The following is a 19,881-nucleotide window of genomic DNA, read 5'->3' as shown; positions in this document are numbered from 1 at the left end:
TAAAATATCGCAGACACTGTTCTAAGCTCCTTATACACATTAAAACTGTTTTGTATATTAACTCATGTAATCCTCAAAACAACTTTATGAGGAAGGGATTATTATTGTTCCCATTTTACAAATGAGGTTAGTGAACCATAGAGCATTGAAGTAACTTGCCCAAGGTCATGCAGCTAGTAGGAGCAGCCCCAGGATTCCAGCCCAGGTGTTTCTCCTCCTTCTGGGTCTGAGGCCACATTCTGGTCATAGATTTAACCAGGGAGCATATGTGGGGTTCACTCAGGACCTATTCAGAGTTACCTCAGGGCCTGTTCAGCATTTTTTTTCTGTGAAAGGATTTGGAGCCCCTGTACTGAGACCCCAGCCGAAACTCCTAGCATACAGCTTTTGCCCATACCAGGTTGGGCCCCCCAGAGTCTGATCATGTCACATTGTGTGGTCCCCTTCCCCATGCCTTAGCTCAAACTTTCCTTTCCCTCTACCCATAATGCTATTTGCTTCTCCATGGTTTTTGTCCCCCACACCCCACGCCCAAATGCTCTATTGAAGAGCATTTGACTTGCCTGGCTTCTCTCTCTCTCTCTCTCCTTCCTCCCTCTCTCCCTTCTCTTCCTCCCTCCCTTCCTCCCTCTCTCCCTTCTCCCTGCCACTCACTGCCCTTCTAGCCTTTACCCCATAGTGTGACCCTTCATTCAATTCTGTGTGCTGTTCTCTGATTATCTAGGCTGTCTTATCTCCCCACTTCCTCTGCAGATTCTTCAAGGTCAGGGCCTACTAACATTCCAGGGCTTCTTCACTGCTGCCCCTGAGATCATACACTCATAAACTCCCAGACTGTCATTGCTGGAAGAGCCCTTAGAGACCATCTAGTCTGATCCCTTCTTTGTACAGAGACTCTGGGGCCCAGACACGGTGATTTCACAATCCAGTTCTCCTTGATTTTTAGCAGTCTTTCCTCTGCTTTATATCTCCTCTCTTCCTCCTGTCCAAATCCTGCCTACCCTTCTGAGTGTAATAGTATAAAAAGAAGGCAGGGCCAGAGCTGGGAAGTGGCTTTTCCGTGAGTCTGAAAATGGTTACTTTGCCAACACTAATTTTCCCTATCAGACTCCAAGCCTGCTAACTTTGAGGAGCTGAGCGGCATCCTACTGTGAAATAGTCACAGGAAATGGAATCTGCAAGGTGCCTCCACCCACATGACCTCAGACTAAGCAGGACCTGACTCTCTGCCCATCCCCCCTCTCACTCCGGCTTCAACTCTGAAGCTTTTCAGTTCCTGACATAGGAATGGCTTGGTCACTGATTGCTCCTCCCCTTTTCTGCTGTCCCCACAGTGTCCATCTCAGGGGCAGCACTTCTTTGCATAGCCATGCCTAGACACTCGAGCAGTCCAATAGCTGCCTCAGGAGCCTCATGGAGGCGGAGAAGTAGGCGTAACATGAAAGGAAAAGAGGACGGGTTTGGGCTGTTGTTGCTACACGTGGATGTGCAATGAGTCTGAGAGGAGCTTTGATTACAAAGGATTTCATCTACTGTAAGTGTGGTATGCAGGCTGGGGGCTGAAGGGTGGGGGCTTGGTGTGATGTCTGGCCTGCGCTGAGGTACATTTGTCCAGGAATTCTGTTGCTGGAGCAAGATCTATCGATCCATCCACTTACAGGGTGAGTATGGGAACACCCCTTGGCATAGGAAGGCAGCTCAGACCAGTGGAAAACAGGGGTGGAAGTTCGGGATCATTTGGATGACACTGTTAAGGCGCTACAAAGTCAGAATGTCTGGGAAGGCATCCCGTGGCCATCTGTCAGTACACCTATCTGTATCCAGAGGTTCCTGTTTACAGTAACTGGGACCTGCGCTAATGCCCCGATGGCCTTGGCAGCCAGTTCCTCCCTGTGTAGGCTTTTTACTGGACTCTCATGACTTCTGGGAACATGCCTGGACACATTCAGCCACTCTGAGCATCTGAGCCTGGGAGATAAGGAAGAGAGGGAGTCTGAGAGCTTAGGGGAGGGAGGGAAGGAGGGGTTAGATCAGACATGTGAAGCATCCAGAGGGAAGTTTAGCTGCCAGCCCACCCACATGGCCTTTGGGCAAGTCAGGACTTGTGTAAAGAGCATACCGGCTCTATTTGGGGGCTTTCAGTCTGCCCTCTCACCCACCCGACTGGGTTTCACTTGATCCCTCACTCCTGAAGCTAAGCCCAGGGCAGTGATATTTTGATCCTGCCTTACCCCAAACACTGGCCAAAGCTGGGGCAGCTGTGAGAACTGGGGGACAAGAAGAGACCTGTCAGAAACTAGGCTGGGAAAGCAGAGACTACAAGGTCTGGTTTGGACAGGTGTTAGCATGTTTATGCAGGGTGGCTAAGATAGGAAGTAAGGGGCATCTTCTCCTACATAACTCTCTATTCCTTCCTTCACCCCAACATATCTTCAATTCAACATAACAGACTCACTGAGCACCTACTCTGTGCCACCACTGTGTGAGACAGAGAGATGCTTAAGACATAGGTTGTGCCCACTGAGACCTGGTACTCTCATCATGGGTATAAGAACAAACAAATATAACACAAGATAGGTCTTAAAGGTTCAGTCAAAATGCTTTGAGGTTATCAAGTAAGGATCATATCAGGTTGAGCCAGGGAAAATCAGAAAGGGCTTTGTGATTGATTGTTTTTTAACATTGTAACACCTTTCTGGGCTCCAGAGCCAGACTTCATGTGTTCAAATCCTATTCCCACCATTTATAAACTGCGTGACACTGGACAAGTAGAATTACTTCTGATTTACTCTAGGCTAAAATGGAGATAATAATAGAGCTTACTTCATCATGTTTTTGTGAGGATTAAATTAGATAATCCATGTAAAATACTTGCACACACTTAGCACAGTGGCTGGACCAAAATAAGCACTCAATAAATGTTAAGTATTATTATTATTTAAGATGGACCATGAAACACAGATAGGATTTCAACAGGTGGAGATAGGAGAGAAGGCAGTCCAAGCAGAGAAAACAACAAGAACAACTGTTTGGAGGCAGGGGAGCTCAGGGCATGTGAAAAAAACCGCAGCTGAACTGGATTTTAGAGTACAATTAGGGGAAAACGTGGAAGTTAAAGTTGCCATGGTTAGATTCGTGGCAAACTGGAAGATTTTTGGATCCTAGATTTTCTGTTTGATTCGGCAGACAGTGGAAAGCCATTGAAAGTTTCTGAGCTAAAGAAAAAAGTCAAATCTGTGTTTCAGGAAGAATAATCTGGTAAACGTGAATCAGCTGGATTAAAATAGGGAAAGATGAGAGGTGGATAAACCAGATGCAGGGAGGGGATATGACCCTGGAACTGAGGTGGTGACTGTGGGACTAGAAAGAAGGCAATGAATTTAACAAGGCGTTACAAAAGTTGAATCTATAGAATTTAGTAGATAAATTATATGAGATTGAAAAAGAGGAATGAGAGAATCAGAATCTCTTGGAACTGGCTTAGTCTTTGAAAGGTGTGCATTCCTCTCCCACTTCCATCCACGTCTGTGGATAGTGCGATACAAAGGATATCCATTTTCTGAATTAGACACAGCTGTGTATAAATCCTGAGTCTGCTGCTTACCTGCTGTTTGTGATTCTAAGCATATTATTTGTCATTCCCAATCAAGATTGCATTTCCATAGGGCATTTAGAAATATGTGTAGGGAGTGTGAATTTTTATTTTTTGCAAAATCTGAGGTACTACTATATTTAGTGCCAACCAGTTTGATACGACAAATAATTTTTCCTCCCACCCACTTATAATACTAGTAGTAAGCCCAATGAGAAATACTGCACATCTCTGAGCCTCAGTTTTCTATGTTGAAAAACAGGGAGAGTAGTACCCAGGTCATAATGTTGTTGGGAGGATTAAAAGAAATAATTCCTGTAAAGTATCTAGCACAATTATCTGTCACATAGTAAGCTGTCATGAATTATGTTTTTTCACCCTAACTGACTTCACCTTAAAACATTCTTGATAGTCTCTGCCTTGAACACTTCCAGAAGAAGTGTGCTTGCTAATCTCTGAGAGAGTCCCTTCCCTTTATGGAAAGTCTTGACTCTTCAAAAGTTCTTCGTTTTGTTAAACTGAACTCAGTCTCCCTGTGGCTTCCACCCAGAGATCCTAGTCATTTCCCCTGGGGCTATTCAGAGCAATCTTCTCATGCTCTTTCATGATAGTTCTTTAGCGATCTGAAGACTGGAAACCAGATCTTCCTGCATCTTCCATTCCCAGGTCAAATAGCCCAGCTCTTCCACCATTTCTCATATGGCATGACGTCAAGTCAAATAAGACTGAGGTTTTGAGCTTTATAAATTGGGGCAATGGTTGTGACTTCAAAGTGATGGGAAACACTGCAAAAGGAACAGGATGGGTGAATGTCACAAGTTGCTCTGTAATTTATTATTTCTTAAGTTCCTATTTATGCCAGGTATTTTTAAATCCATCATCCCACTGACTCCTTACCCCAACTAGGAAGGTGTAGGTGTTCTTCTCTGAATTGTACAAGTGACCAAACAGGCTCAGAGTAAATGAAAGTTGCTGGATGGAGATCGCTTAGTTATTAAGTAAGCCAAAACTGGGAACCAGATTTTTCTTACTTCACAGCTCTTTGGTTTAAGGTACAGGTTGAGCAATTAGATTAACTTTGGCTAGAGAAGGGGATAAGAGGAGAATGGATCCTCTAATTACTTTACATTAATTATTCCTTCTTTGAAGGAACTCATTTAGAGAAACTCTTGAAGGGGGACAAAAGTCCCTAGTCCCAGAGGAGATTAAATGATACCTCTCCACCTAGGAACACAAGCCAGGCCAAAAGCCCACCTTTAGGTATCTTCTTGATCTGCTCCACTTGAATTCCTTCTGCAGAGATTCGGGCATCTTTTGGGTCCATTCCTTAGAGCTAAAGCTTATATTGAAGCAGAAGCTATTTTTCTCTGCTTTCTTTCTGGAAAATAGCTCATCCATCAATTCTTTTCTTGGGTGCGTAACAAGAAGGATGTGAGTCCATTTCACTATCAGTCTGTAAAATGGAAGGAATATTATTCTGTGCTCATGGGAGATATGAAGATGGATATAGTTTGTCTTGGATTAGAATTAAATGTGTATATTTCCTGTGTTTCTGACAAGTCCAAATATAGAATTTCCTTGTAACGTATATGGTGGAATCAAAGAGTAAAACGTTTTCATTCTCAGGGTGTTCTTAGTCATCGTGTGGATAAGCCAAAACGAGTGGGCAGCACCACTTTCCTTCCACGGGTCACCTCGCCCTGAACCAGCCCACTCTTTGGAATTGTTCCTGTTGAGGGTAAAATAAGCCAAGATTAGGCTCTGGGAGTGCAGCAAAAAGAGAGAGAAGCTACAGCCTTGGTAATATACACATTGAGTAATCAGCCCTGAACTTGGGCCTACCCCTTTCTTTCTTTAATTATGGGAAACAGACAGGCCAGTGGACCCTGGATTCTAGTCCTGGATCTGCCACTGATAACTGTGTTATCTTTGGAAAATTTATATCCCTTCTCTGGGCCTCAGTTTTCCCATTAGGATCATCCGGGATATAGGGTTAGGTTATCTTGAAGAACCCTTTTGGGATTCTATGATAATATGTTTCCAATTATCTGATAGTTTGAAGTTTTAACCTGTTTCTGAAGAGGAGAAAAAATAAACAATAATGAAATGAGATGTCTTGTGAATTCTGAGGTGGATGTTATTGAAAGAGTCCAAGTAGAGCTGGACGGTATTTCTTTTTGGACAACAGGAAGTTGGGACTAGTGAGTTTTAAACTCCTTTCTAAGTCCAAGATTGTAGGATTCTGTGAATTTTCTTACAGAATATGCACCTACATCTGAGATCATAGCATTCTTATTATATCAGTTTCACCTTTCCCCCACTACCCTGCCAGGTCTTGTACGTTTTTGTTTTGTTTGTTTTTTTATCCCCCTTGGGCATCCTAAAAAAATGCAAGGAATATTTTAGTATCAGTACTCACCTCTACAGGCAGGCTTCATTCTATAGACTGATTCTCCCATTAGTGATCCTGAGCTATGCTTGCAAATCCCCATCCATTTGTATGTCTATTTCTTTAGGATATTTCATTCCCTGGCCTATGAGGAAAAGATAGTGTACTTCATAGAATTTAAATTGCTATGGGAGGAAAGGCACTATTCTTATTGACATCTTCAGAGAAATACAGCTATTCCATATTGCTTGGTAAATTGGACAGGATGGAGAGAATGTGGAGCAAAACCAAAAGAAAACATTAATAGAAGTCAGAAATCAGTGCATATGACTGTTTTATCCAGTCCCCAGCCCTGTAAAAAGGAAGGAGGGAAGGGAAGGGAAGGGAAGGGAAGGGAAGGGAAGGGAAGGGAAGGGAAGGGAAGGGAAGGGAAAGAGGAGAGGAGAGGAGAGGAGAGGAGAGGAGAGGAGAGGAGAGGAGAGGAGAGGAGAGGAGAGGAGAGGAGAGGAAAGAACAAAGAAGGAAAGAAAGACCATGAATTCAATTCCTAGCTGGGACAACTCAGCCAAAAGCATAACCTCCTTGAGAAGTCAATGAATATCCACTCTCAGTGCTGCTGGTGGGGTAACTACTTTTTGATGATACCATAATTTCCTGGTATCTTGTGGTTGTTGGTACATGAATAAATTACTCACTTTAGCTAGGACCACAGTGGAGCAAACCATGGCTTTCAGGTATTGGCTGTGTTTGTCTGGCCCATGGCTTGTCTCCAGTGTCCTTTGTTTCCCAGTTGTGAGTGGGATGGTAACAAGAGTCATAGCAACACTTCACATGTGTAGCACAATCCAGAGTTTCCAGAGGACTCTCACATGCATGATCTCATTTTTCCCTTGAACATCATCCAGGGGAGTTTCTGTGCCTTTGCTCCCACTTGGGAAGACTGTTTAACCAATAATTAAAAGGATATTTTCCCATCATAATCAGCCCAAAGTTTGCTGTTTTAATTCCATCCCATTTGCTTTATTAATTATATCTCTATATTCTTGGCTACACAGTCTTTTCTCTCCTCCTTTTCACAATTCTTTCTCAGCCGTTGCCAGACACTAACCAAATATTTAGATACTTTTTAGCTCTTTGTCCGCCTCAATTTATAGTCTTTTAAGTTATGTTTTTCTTTTTAGGTTTGTACTTTTTTGTTGTGAATATGTGTGCTCACACGTTTTGAAGGAGAAAGAATTTAACTCATATGGTTAGCATTTGCTTTTGGCTGAATGGAAATGGCCCAGTTCAATTGGCTGTTAATTGTATCTGTACAGTGAAAATTGCTGTTTTTTTTAATGATCTAATTGGTTTTATTGAAAGATTCACAAATTGAGCAGCATCCCATCTGTTACATAGGTTCTCAGTCTCAATGTGGCTTCCTTTGTATGTCCTTAGTTGTAGGACTTCAGTTTAGACTTCAGGTGATTCTCAATGATGATTGTTCTGTACTTTAGTTGTAATTTTGATGTGGTCCTGAGAGGAGGCGAGCACAGGGTTTATTTACTCTGCCATCTTGACAGGAAACCGACAATTGCTTTTTAACAAGTATTTTTTTTCCTTTTCCTACCCCAGCATCTTTATTCTTGCTAAGGCAGTATCTGTGGCTCTGTATACTCAAATAAAGGACAACGTAAATAGGTGAAGCTTCTTTAATTTTGCACTGCTTCATTCAGTCTCCTCTGTTGATATACTAATCCTGACATTACTGGAGCAGATGTTGCTATCACTAACAGTTGAAATTCTTCAGCCACTTTGGACATGGAAAGAGAAACCTGTTAAAAACTGTAATAACCACCTGTGGTTTCTGAATTATTTCTATTATTATTATTATATGCTTCAACATTAAAAGACAATTCACTTTTATCACATGCCTACAAAATAAAATAAAAATAATGCATTCCCACTCCACATCCCTGTACCAAAAACCCCTACTTCTTAAAACTTTGTCCTGCACTACACTATCCAGGTTCTAGTCTTTCTTTCTGACGTCCCCCTTCTTGGTTGCTGCTGGCTGTCCTTCCTCTTCTAGCTTCAGATATGGATGTACCTCAATGTTCTGTTCTTGGCATTTTTCTTTGCTCATCTAAACCTCTGCCATGATTTATCTTGGCCAGTGGTTCTTAACCTCCCAGAGGTTTTGATGTAATGGTCTAGGGCAGAGGTGTCCAAACTTTTTTCAACATGTTTCACCGAGGGCCATATGCAGTAAAATACACAAACAGCCGGGCCACTCACTCAAGGTGAAGTACGTATTGCCTCACCTGGTTTATTTAAGTAAACTAAATGTATTTTTGGAATTTGCTGCGGGCCAATTAACAATGGATTGCGGGCCGCAGTTGGCCCGCGGGCCGCAGTTTGGACACCCCTGTTCTAGGGTATAGGTATTCTTTCAAAGTTCCCCATATGATTCTGATGTGCATCCATGACCTTGTTTTCTATGCTTTGACTTATGTCTAGTCCCAACCTATGTTCTACGTATTTTAATTGCCTGCTGGGCACCACCACTGACATGTTCCTCTGTCCCTTCCAACTCTACATACTTAAAATAATTTGAAAAACTGCATATATTGTCTTTTGTTTCTAACAAGCAACTTCTCTTTCACACTCTTCATGACCCCAATGTTCTCTTGGTTTTCCAGGCAGGATCCCTCAGAATCTTCTGTGACTCATGTCTTTCCCCTGGCTCTCACATGCATGGAATTTTAAAGTCCTATTGACTTTCTTTGTAAGGTCTGTATCTCCCACCATCATTTCCTTTCTATTTCTGTTGCTACCACCTTTGTCCTGGCCTTTATCTCCTAAAGCTTGGGCAGTAACTCTGTCTAGGCATTTTTGAAAGCAAAGTCAGATTACAATTCAGAAAATACCTGTTAGCCAACATAAAATATTACTGAAGAAAAACCAAATTTCACTGACAGGCTAGGAGGACCGTCATTCCCTATTTTAGAGTCTACTACTGCCTTGGAAAGCACATTACACTCATGGATCTTAAAGTACCTGTGAATTCTGGTTTTCTTTCTTAATACTTGAGTAAATTTAGGGAAATCTTTTCTCTTCGAGCCTGTTTTTAAGAATTTGTTAATTGGTGATAATAATCCCGGGCTTACTCCTAGGGTTATTGTAAGGATCCATTGAACTAACTGACGTGAAACCTTTTAAAAACTATGAAACCTTTCACTCAGTCAGAAGATTGTTACCATCATTTTGTAGCTTTTTACCATTCACTCATCCAACAAATATTTATTTATTACCTATTATGTGCCAGGCACTGTTTTAAGCACAGGGGATGAAGTAGTGAACAATGTTTTCTAGTCGGGAAGGAACAGGCAATAAAGTAAATAAGACAGTTAGTATATCAGATGGTCATAAGTGCTATTGAGAAGGATGAAATAGGAAAGTGGATAGTGAACGTGAAAGTTGCAGTTTTAAAAGAGTAGTTAGAGAAGGTTCACTAAGACAATGGTTTAAGAAGAAAGAAGTGAAGGAAATGAGGGTGGTAACCATGTGAATATCTGGGGAAAAGGCATGCCTCAATGAGGGGACAGCAGGTGTGAAGGCCTAAGGTGGCAGCATTCTTAGTAAGTTTGAGGAATAGCAAGAAAACCAGCATATCTGGGGTTAAGAGAATAAGAGGAAGAGTAGTAGATCATGGGATCTAAGAGGCAATGCATTAAGGGGAGGTAGGCAGATCATCTAGACCAGGGGTGTCCAAAATGCGTCCTGTGGGCCAACTGCAGCCAGCAATCCATTTTTAATTGGCCCACAGAAAATTCCAAAAACATACTTAGTTTACTTAAATAAACCAGGTGAGGCAATGCGTACTTCACCTCGAGTGAGTGGCCTGGCTGTTTGTATATTTTACCGCATATGGCCCTTGGTGAAAAACGTTGAAAAAAGTTTGGACACCTCTGAGATAGGGCCTCATTGACCATTATTAGATCTTCAGTTTTATTGAGTAAAGTGGAGAGCTATCGATGGATTTTGAGGTTGGAAAAGACATGATCTAATGCTTTATTTTTTTTTACTTTTTACTTTTTTAAATTTATTGGGGTGACAATTGTTAGTAAAATTACATAGATTTCAGGTGTATAATTCTATATTACATCATTTATAAATCCCATTGTGTGTTTACCACCCAGAGTCAGTTCTCCTTCCATCACCATATATTTGATCCCGCTTACCCTCATCTCTCACCCTCCACCCCCCTTACCCTCTGGTAACCACTAAACTATTGTCTGTGTCTATGAGTTTCTGTTTGTCTTGTTCTTTTGTTGTTTTTGGTTTATATACCAAATATCAGTGAAATCATATGGTTCTCTGCTTTTTCTGTCTGACTTATTTCGCTCAGCATCATACTCTCAAGAACCATCCATGTTGTCACAAATGTTCCTATATCATCTTTTCTTACAGCCGAATAGTATTCCATTGTGTATGTATACCACAACTTCTTTATCCATTCATCTATCGAAGGACATTTTGGTTGTTTCCATGTCTTAGCCACCGTAAACAAAGCTGCAATGAACAATGGAGCACACGTGTCTTTATGTATAAATGTTTTCAGATTTTCTGGGTAGAGAACCAGGAAAGGGATTGCTGGGTCATATGGTAATTCTATTCATAATTTTGTGAGGAAGCTCCACACTGCCTTCCATAATGGCTGCACCAGTCTGCATTCCCACCAACAGTGTATGAGGGTTCCTTTTTCTCCACAGCCTCTCCAACACTTGTTACTATTTGTCTTGTTGATGATAGCCATTCTGACTGGGGTGAGGTGATATCTCATTGTGGTTTTTATTTGCATTTCTCTGATGATTAGTGATGTTGAGCATTTTTTCATATGTCTATTTGCCATTTGTATGTCCTCTTTGGAGAAATGTCTCTTCAGGTCCTCTGCCCATTTTTCAATTGGGTTGTTTGTTTTTTGTTGTTGTTGAGTTTCATGAGTTCCTTGTATATTTTGGATATTAGCCCCTTATCGGAGGCACTGTTTGCAAAAACCTTCTCCCATTCAGTTGGTTGCCTCTTTTTTTTTTAAATTAAATTTATTGGGGTGACAATTGTTAGTAAAATTACATAGATTTCAGGTGTACAATTCTGTATTATTGTCGATGGTTTCTTTTGCTGTGCAGAAGCTTTTAAGTTTCATTTAGTCCCATTCATTTATTTTAGCTTTTACTTCCATTGCCTTTGGAGTCAAATTCATAAAATGCTCTTTGAACCCAAGGTCCATAAGTTTAGTACCTATGTTTTCTTCTATGCAGTTTATTGTGTCAGGTCTTATGCTTAAGTCTTTGATCCATTTTGAATTAATTTTGGTACATGGTGACAGATAGCAGTCCAGTTTTATTCTTTTGCACGTGGCTATCCAATTCTCCCAGCACCATTTATTGAAGAGGCTGTCTTTCCTCCATTGTATGTTCTTTGCTTCTTTGTCAAAAATCATCTGTCCATATCTATGTGGTTTTATTTCTGGGTTCTCTATTCTATTCCATTGGTCAATGTGTCTGTTTTTCTGCCAATACAATGTTTTGATGATTGTAGCCCTGTAGTACAAGCTAAAGTCAGGGAGTGTGATACCTCCAGTATTGTTCTTTTTTCTTAAGATTGCTTTGGCTGTTCGGGGTCTCTTGTGGTTCCAAACAAATCTGATGATTTTTTTGTTCTATTTCTTTTAAAAGTGCCATTGGGATTTTGATGGGGATTGCATTAAATCTGTATATTGCTTTGGGTAATATGGCCATTTTAACTATGTTGATTCTTCCAATCCATGAGCAGAGGAAGTCTTTCCATTTCTTTGTGTCTTCTTCAATTTCTTTAAAAAATGTCTTAAAGATTTCAGCATATAGGTCTTTCACATCCTTGGTTAAGTTTATTCCTAGGTATTTTATTCTTTTTGCTGCAATTGCAAAAGGAATTGTTTTTGTATTTCTTTTCTGAGATTTCATTGTTAGTATATAGGAATGCAATGGACTTTTGTACATTGATTTTGTAGCCAGTAACTTTACTGTATTCATTGATTGTTTCTAATAGCCTTTTGGTGGATTCTTTGGGGTTTTCTATATATAGCATCATGTCATCTGCAAAGAGTGACAATTTAACTTCTTCATTCCCAATTTGAATGCCTTTTATTTCTTTCTCTTGGTGATTGCTCTGGCAAGGACTTCCAACACTATGTTGAAAAGCAGAGGTGATAGGAGACAGCCCTGTTGTCTTCCTGAACGTAGAGCAAAGGGCTTTAGTTTTTCACCATTAATTATGAGATTAGCTGAGGGCTTGTCATATATGGCCTTTATTATGCTAAGGCATTTTCCTTCTAGACCTATTTTATTAAGGGTTTTAATCATAAATGGATGTTGTATCTTGTCAAATGCTTTTTCTGCATCAATTGATATAATCAAATGATTTTTGTCTTTTATTTTGTTTATGTGATGTATCACATTGATGGATTTGTGGATGTTGAACCATCTTTGTGCCCAGGGGATGAACCCCACTTGGTCATGATGAATAATCTTTTTAATGCATTGTTGTATTCGATTTGCTGGAATTTTGTTTAGGATTTTTGCATGTGTATTCATCAGAGATATTGGTCTGTAGTTTTCTTTTTTTTGTGTTGTCCTTACCAGGTTTTGGTATCAGGGTAATGTTGGCCTCATAAAATGAGTTAGGGAGTACTGTCTCTTCTTCAATTTTTTGGAAGAGTGTGAGCAGGATTGGTATTAGATCTTCTTTGAAGGTTTGGTAGAATTCACTAGTGAAGCCATCTGGTCCCGGACTTTTGCTTTTGGGAAGGTTTTGGATGACTGATTCAATTTCGTTACTGGTGATAGGTCTGTTTAGATTTTCCAGTTCTTCATGGTTCAGCCTTGGAAGGCTATATGTTTCTAAGAACTTATCCATTTCTTCTAGGTTATTGAATTTGGTGGCATATAGTCCTTCATAGTATTCTTGTTTAATCTCCATATATTTGTGTTTTTTCCTGCTTTCTTTTTGCAGTTGATATCCAATTTCAAAGCCTTGTGATCAGAGAATATGCTTGGTATGCTTTCAATCTTCTTAAATTTGCTGAGGCTGATTTTATGTCCCAATATGTGGTCTATCCTTGAGAATGTTCCATATATACTAGAAAAGAATGTATAGTCTGATGTTTTAGGATGAAGTGCTCTATATATGTCAATTATGTCCATTTCATCTAATGTGTCATTTAGGGCTGCTATTTCGTTATTTATTTTCTGTTTGGATGATCTATCCATAGCTGTCAATGATGTATTTAAGTCCCCTAGTATAATTGTGTTTTGGTCAATTTCTCCTTTAGTTCTGTTAGTAGCTGCTTGGTATAGTTCGGTGCTCCCTGATTGGGGCATAAATATTGATGACTGTTATGTCTTCTTGTTGTCTAATCCCCTTTGCCATTATGAAATGTCCATCTTTGTCTTTTGTTACCTTTTTCACCCTGAAGTCTGTTTCATCTGATATCATTATGGCTACACCTGATTTTCTCTGGGTACCATTTGCTTGGAGTGTCAATTGTCACCCTTTCACTTTGAATCTATGCTTGTCCTTGTAGCTGAGATGAGTCTCTTGGAGACAGCATATGGTTGGGTTTAGTTCTTTGATCCAATCTGCTACTCTGTGCCTTTTTATTGGTGAGTTCAGTCTATTTACATTTAGGGTGATTATTGATATGTGAGGATTTCCTGTCATTCTATCTTTAGTTTTCTGGTAAGGCTGTGTCTCCATTGTTTCTTTGCCTTTTTGTTGTCTATTATTTCTGCGTGGTGGTATTCTATGATGTTCCCCTCTGTTTCTTCTTTTATTACAGTATATATTTCAGTTCTGGATTTTTTTTTTTTGAGTGGTTACCCTTAAGTTTATGTAAAAGAAAGTTTGATATTTAGAGTATTCCATTTTCTTCAGCACGCTTACTTTCTCCATTCCCATATTCCGGTTCAGGCCTTTACTCTCCCCTTTTTATGTTTTGGTTGCCACAAATTGTCCCTGTTGATGGTGGTCGAATAGCCTTCTTTAGTATTTCTTGTAGTGCAGGTCGTATATTAGAAAATTCCGTCAGCTTCTGTATGTCTGGAAAGGTCTTTATTCCTCCTTCATATCTAAAGGATATCTTTGCTGGATATATTATTCTTGGCTCATAATTTCTCTCTTTCAATAGTTTGAATATTTGGTTCCACTCCCTCCTGGCTTGTAGAGTTTCTGCTGAAAAATCTGATGATAATCTAATGGGCTTTCCTTTGTAGGTTACCATCTTCTTTTCCCTGGCTGCCTTGAGGATTCTTTCTTTGTCGTTGATTTTAGACAGCTTCAATACAATGTGCCTTGGAGAAGGCCTGTTGGGATTGAGGTAATTAGGTGTTCTATTTGCTTCTTGGATTCGAGGATCCAGTTCTGTCCACAAGTTTGGGAAGTTCTCATCAACAATTTGTTTGAATATATTCTCTGTTCCCTTCTCTCTTCTTCTCCTTCTGGTATGCCCATTATTCTTATATTGCTCTTTCTGATGGAGTCAGAAAGTTCTTGTAGAGTTCTTTCATTTCTTTTAAGTCTCAAGTGTCTTTCTTCTTTCATCTGTGTAATTTCCAGGTTTTTATCTTCGATGTCACCGATTCTTTCCTCCATCTGGTCTACTCTACTACCTCAACTATTTTTTTCATTCTTAATTTCTTCTATTGAGTTCTTAATCTCTAGAAATTCTATTTGGTTCTTTTTTGAAATTTCAATTTCTTTCATAAAATGCTCACGTTGTTCTTTGATTGTGTTTCTGAGTTCATTAAACTCCCTTTTTGTGTTTTCTTTCATCTTCTTGAGTTTTTTCAGAACTGCAATCTTGAAATTCTCTGTCATTTAAGTCACATATTTCCATATCTTTAAGTTCCTTTTCTGGAGACTTTTCACTTTCTTTCTGAGCTGTCTTGTTGCCTTGGTTATTCATGGCAATTACTGATTTATTATCTCTCTTCCTAGACATCTACAGGAGTGGCTTCTGCAACAGGTTGATAGGAAGAGGTCTTTCTTTTGTTTTCCAGTACTTGTTGGTAGAATGTTTTATTTTCTCTCTGAATGCAGCCTTTTTTTTTTCTCTCTCTCACATGGTAGTGTTATGTTTTCTCTGCACTATTGCAGCTTCTCACTCAATGGGGGAATTCCCTGGGAGACGGGCTTCTCCTCAGTTAATAGTTTGCCTGGGTCACAGGGCACAGTGTTTGTGTGGGTATGCGGAGTTCTTTTGAAGTTCCAAAGCTCTTCCTGCACCAGATTCAGAGCCCATATATTTCAGCAGTTCTGTTTACTCCTGCATGGATCTGCCCAGATAGGTGGGGCCAGGGACGGGGTGATTTGTGAGAGGTGGCCCAGAGCAATGGCAGGGACCACCACCACCGCCGGTCCTGCTTCCACAGCTCTCTCCCCTTTGCGGGAACTAGTTGGGCTGTGAATCTGTGTCTGCGGTCCACAGTTCTCAGAACAGCAAATATTCTGTTATTTTGATCTGACACTGCTGCTGTTCTGCTTCTAGCACCCAGCAGGTGGGGGCGGGGCAAGTGTCAGTGCCTAAGCCTTCCTCCGTTCTCTGCTCGGCAGTGAGGGCTTAAACCACCGTTTTCAGCCTTCTTCCCTCAGTCTTTTCTCCGAGGTCTCTGCCATGAGCGTTGGGTTCAGCCATGTTATATGCTGCCCCCTCACCCCTGTGGGCCATAAGCGGAGCCCTAGCAGTCCAAGTTCTTCCCTCTCCCGAAGTTCTGGTAGCTCCAGCATGCAGTGAGCTCGGAGCACTGAGCTAGGTCTGCATCCTGCGCCCACCTGGCTCCGGCTCCGTCTCCATCTCTGCACTTCTCCCTTCCCTCCTCCCCTGCTCATGCGATTCGCCCACCTTTAGGTGAATTCAATAGTGGGCCTCTTCGTCTTCCCTGTCTGCTGTGCAGGGAGTCCTTTGTGGAGTTATTGTTGTTCGATTATTTGTAAATTCCAGGGGAGCTTTACAGAAGCTCACCTCATCCCGCCATGTTGATGACGTCTCACATGATCTAATGTTTTAAAAGAACCACTCAGCCCCTTTATTCATATTGCTCATTTTTTCTAGAGGGAATGGAAATGGGTAGAACCCAGGTTAATCCCTCACCAAGTTCTCTCTGAATGCGGGAGAGTAGAAAAATTTTTTTTCTGACTGTACCTTATATTTAGACAAAACAGACAAGAGCCAAAAAGAGCCTTTAAAGCAGTGATTTTCAAAATTGGCTGCACATGAGAATCACCTGATGAATTTTTAAATTCCAAAGATTCAGGTTACACCTCTGACTAATTACATCAGAATCTCAGGAAAGGGACCCAAGTATCAGTGTTTTTGAAGCTCCCAAGTTGTAGTCTATAGTGAGAACCACTGTAGACAAATGGGGACCTTGAGTCCACCACTGGGGAGGAACATGCTTCACATGGCAAAACTGGGCCTGGGACCACTCACCACATTGAGGAATGCAAAACTCACAAATACTGGGGCAGAAAGAAGGTAAACTGCTTGGTAGTTTGGAAGCAGGTTACAGGCAAGACACAGCCGGACTAGAAGTGGTCCTGGGCCAGGCCAGGAAAGGGAAAGCTGAGCCAGCAGCAAATAATAAAGCAACATCTAGATTATAGGCCAAATATCTGTAAATGACGAAGGCACTGTACAGATTAGAAGCTTGCTTTTTCAGAGAAAGTAGTGTTTTCAAGGCCAGGCTGAGCAGCTACTTTTGAGTTTTGCCAATCCTGGGCACGTGGGGTACTGAGTCGGCTCACAGAAGAGGAATGGGCAGGGTGTGGACCAGCTGCTGTCTTCCTCACCCTCTTTAATCCCACACCTCCTGCACTGCCCAGGCAAAGCAAATATCTTCCCTGAAGTCCTAAATTCTTAATTTAGCCCTGTCATCCTGTCCTGCCCACCCGTCCTAGATAGAGAGTGTATGTTTCACCCCACAGGCATGTGCAAGTTGAGAAGAGCAGCAGCCACAAGTTGCAGCCAGAGGCAGCTGCCTGGCAGCAGCCTGAGTACCTTACATCCAGCAGAAACTTGGCCAACATCGATAATTCAGGGCACAATGAGCTAATGGGGGGATTATAATTAATGCCAGCCTCATTGCTTCTCCTCATCCCTGTTTACTGTCATTCTTACTCTTCTAGGTTTTTTTTTTTATGGGGGCGGGGTAGGAATCAGGACAGGTGGATGGGCAGGGAGAGCAGCTACATGACAGAGACAGATAAAATAAGGAGACACTGTAGTAATTTTGCCATTTGTCAGCCCGTGTGGTTAAACCCAAAGAGCACTTACTAGATATATTTGGGTTAAAAGTTTCATGGAAAAAAAATCACTGTTGGAGGCATATATAGGGATATTCATAGTAGCTTTTTTTTAAAAGTGGATTATTTTTATTTTTTTTATTTTTTATTGGGGAATATTGGGGAACAGTGTGTTTCTCCAGGGCACATCAGCTCCAAGCCATTGTCCTTCAATCTAGTTGTGGAGGGCACAGCTCAGCTCCAAGTCCAGTTGCAGTTTTCAAACTTTAGTTGCAGGGGGCACAGCCTACCACCCCATGTGGGAATTGAACCAGCAACCTTGTTGTTGAGAGCTGGCGCTCTAACCAATTGAGCCATCCAACTGCCCCCATAGTAGCTTTTTTAAAAGATTTATTTTGAGGTTAACTTACGCAATGTCTATTGGAATAATATGGGGTAGTTCACAGTATTAAAGAAAAAGATGAAGAACTAGCTGTTGAAAAAATGAAGTATGATTCACATCCCATAAAATTCACCTTTGAAAAGTGTACAATTCATTGGTTTTTAGCATATTCACAAAGTTATACAATCGTGACCACAATCTACTTCCAGACCATGCCATCACACTAAACTGAAACTCATACACATTAAGCAGGCATTCTTCATTCTGTCCTTGCCCCAGCCCCTCACAACTACTTGTCTACTTTCTGTCTCTATGAGTTGCCTATTCTGGACATTTCTTTTAAATTGACTCAAACAATATGTGTCCTTTTGTGTCTGGCTTCTTTCACTTAACATAATATTTTCAAGGCTCATCCATATTGTAGCATGTATCAAGTACTTCGTTTCTTTTTCTGGTTGAATAACATTTCATTGTATGGATAGACAGCATTTTGTTTACATTCATTAGTTGATAGATATGTGGAAATCCTAGGTCACATGGTAACTCTATGTTTAAACATTTTGAGGAACTGCAAAACAATTTTCCCAAGTGTAAACTGTTTTACATTCTCACCAGCAATATGTGAGGGTCCCAATTTCTCCACATCCTTGTCAACACTTAATCACCCCCCTGTTTTTCCTTATTATAGTCACCCTAGAGGGTGTGAAGTGGGATTTCCTTGTGATTTTGATTTGTACTCCCCTAATTGCTAATGATATTGAGTACCTTTTCACGTGTATCTTCCTGGAATAATGTATATTCAAATACTTTGCCCAATTATGTATCTTCCTGGAGTAATGTTTATTCAAATACTTTGCCCATTTTAATTGTGTTATTTGTCTTTTTTACTGCTGAGTTATAAAATTTCTCTATATATTCTACATATAAGTCTCTATGGTACAGTTTTTTTCTTCCATTGCATGGGTTGTATTTTTATTTTCTTGATAGTGTCCTTTGAAGTGCAAAAGTTTAAAAGTTTGCACTTAAGTACAATTTATCTTTTTTTCTTTTGTTTGTGCTTTTGGTGTTGTATCTAAAAAAGGGAGGCATTGCCTAATCCAAGGTCACAAAGATTTATACCTATATTATAAGAAAACAAATCTAAAAAGTATTAAAATGTTTATTTTCTCTTAGTAAACTCTTCTAAATGTTTTATAGTTTCATCTTTTACATTTAGGGCTTTCGTCCATTTTGAGTTAATTTTGTATATGGTGTGACATAATGGTCCAATTTGATTGTTATTTTGTCTTGTTCTTTTGTTGCTTTTGGTTTATATACCACATATCAGTGAAATCACATGGTTCTCTGCTTTTTCTGTCTGACTTATTTCGCTCAGCATTACACTCTCAAGATCCATCCATGTTGTCACAAATGTTCCTATATCATCTTTTCTTACCGCCGAATAGTATTCCATTGTGTATATATACCACAACTTCTTCATCCATTCATCTATCAAAGGACATTTTGGTTGTTTCCATGTCTTGGCCACCGTAAACAAAGCTGCAGTGAACATTGGAGCACACGTGTCTTTATCTCTAAATGTTTTCAGATTTTTTTGGGTAGATACCCAGGAGAGGGATTGCTGGGTCATATGGCAATTCTATTCGTAATTCTTTGAGGAACCTCCACACTGCCTTCCATAACGGCCGCACCAGTCTGCATTCCCACCAACAGTGTATGAGGGTTCCTTTTTCTCCACAGCCTCTCCAACACTTGTTACTATTTGTCTTGTTGATGATCGCCATTCTGACTGGGGTGAGGTGATATCTCATTGTGGTTTTGATTTGCATTTCTCTGATGATTAGTGATGTGGAGCATTTTTTCATATGTCTATTTGCCATTTGTATGTCCTCTTTGGAGAAATGTCTCTTCAAGTCCTCTGCCCATTTTTCAATTGGGTTGTTTGTTTTTTTGTTGTTGAGTTGCATGAGTAACTCATGATTGTTTTTTTAATGTGGATAGCCATTTGTCACAAGATCTTTTTTGAAAAGCCTGTTCTTCTCCCATTCAATTGTCTTGGCACACTTTTTGAAAGTCACTTAACCATAGCATGGCAACTTTATTTATAATGGCCACAAATTGGACATAGCCCAATGTTCACCAACCAAAACTGTATAAATATACTATGGAATAGCCATACAACAGGATGCTATAGAG

At 40.5% G+C, this 19,881-nt stretch overlaps 1 protein-coding gene across 5 annotated transcripts in view; it reads left to right on the top strand.

The window, feature by feature from the left end:
* Positions 1–1,433: 1,433 nt before the first annotated feature.
* EDA2R (ectodysplasin A2 receptor) overlaps positions 1,434–19,881 on the top strand; it is a 49,079-nt gene continuing 30,631 nt past the window's right edge. For 3 of the 5 annotated variants that reach the window (XM_074323725.1, XM_074323724.1, XM_019718930.2), the window contains exon 1: positions 1,434–1,534. The gene's annotated coding sequence lies outside the window, so the exon portion shown is untranslated. Of the gene's footprint in view, positions 1,544–19,881 lie in introns of all 5 variants that reach the window. The other 2 variants (XM_074323726.1, XM_074323723.1) reach the window with 1 other exon arrangement.

This window comes from Rhinolophus sinicus, chromosome X (assembly GCF_036562045.2).
Source record: "Rhinolophus sinicus isolate RSC01 chromosome X, ASM3656204v1, whole genome shotgun sequence".
NCBI lineage: Eukaryota > Metazoa > Chordata > Mammalia > Chiroptera > Rhinolophidae > Rhinolophus > Rhinolophus sinicus.
Note: the sequence above shows the minus strand (reverse complement) of the source record. Positions and strands in the feature narration are given on the sequence as shown.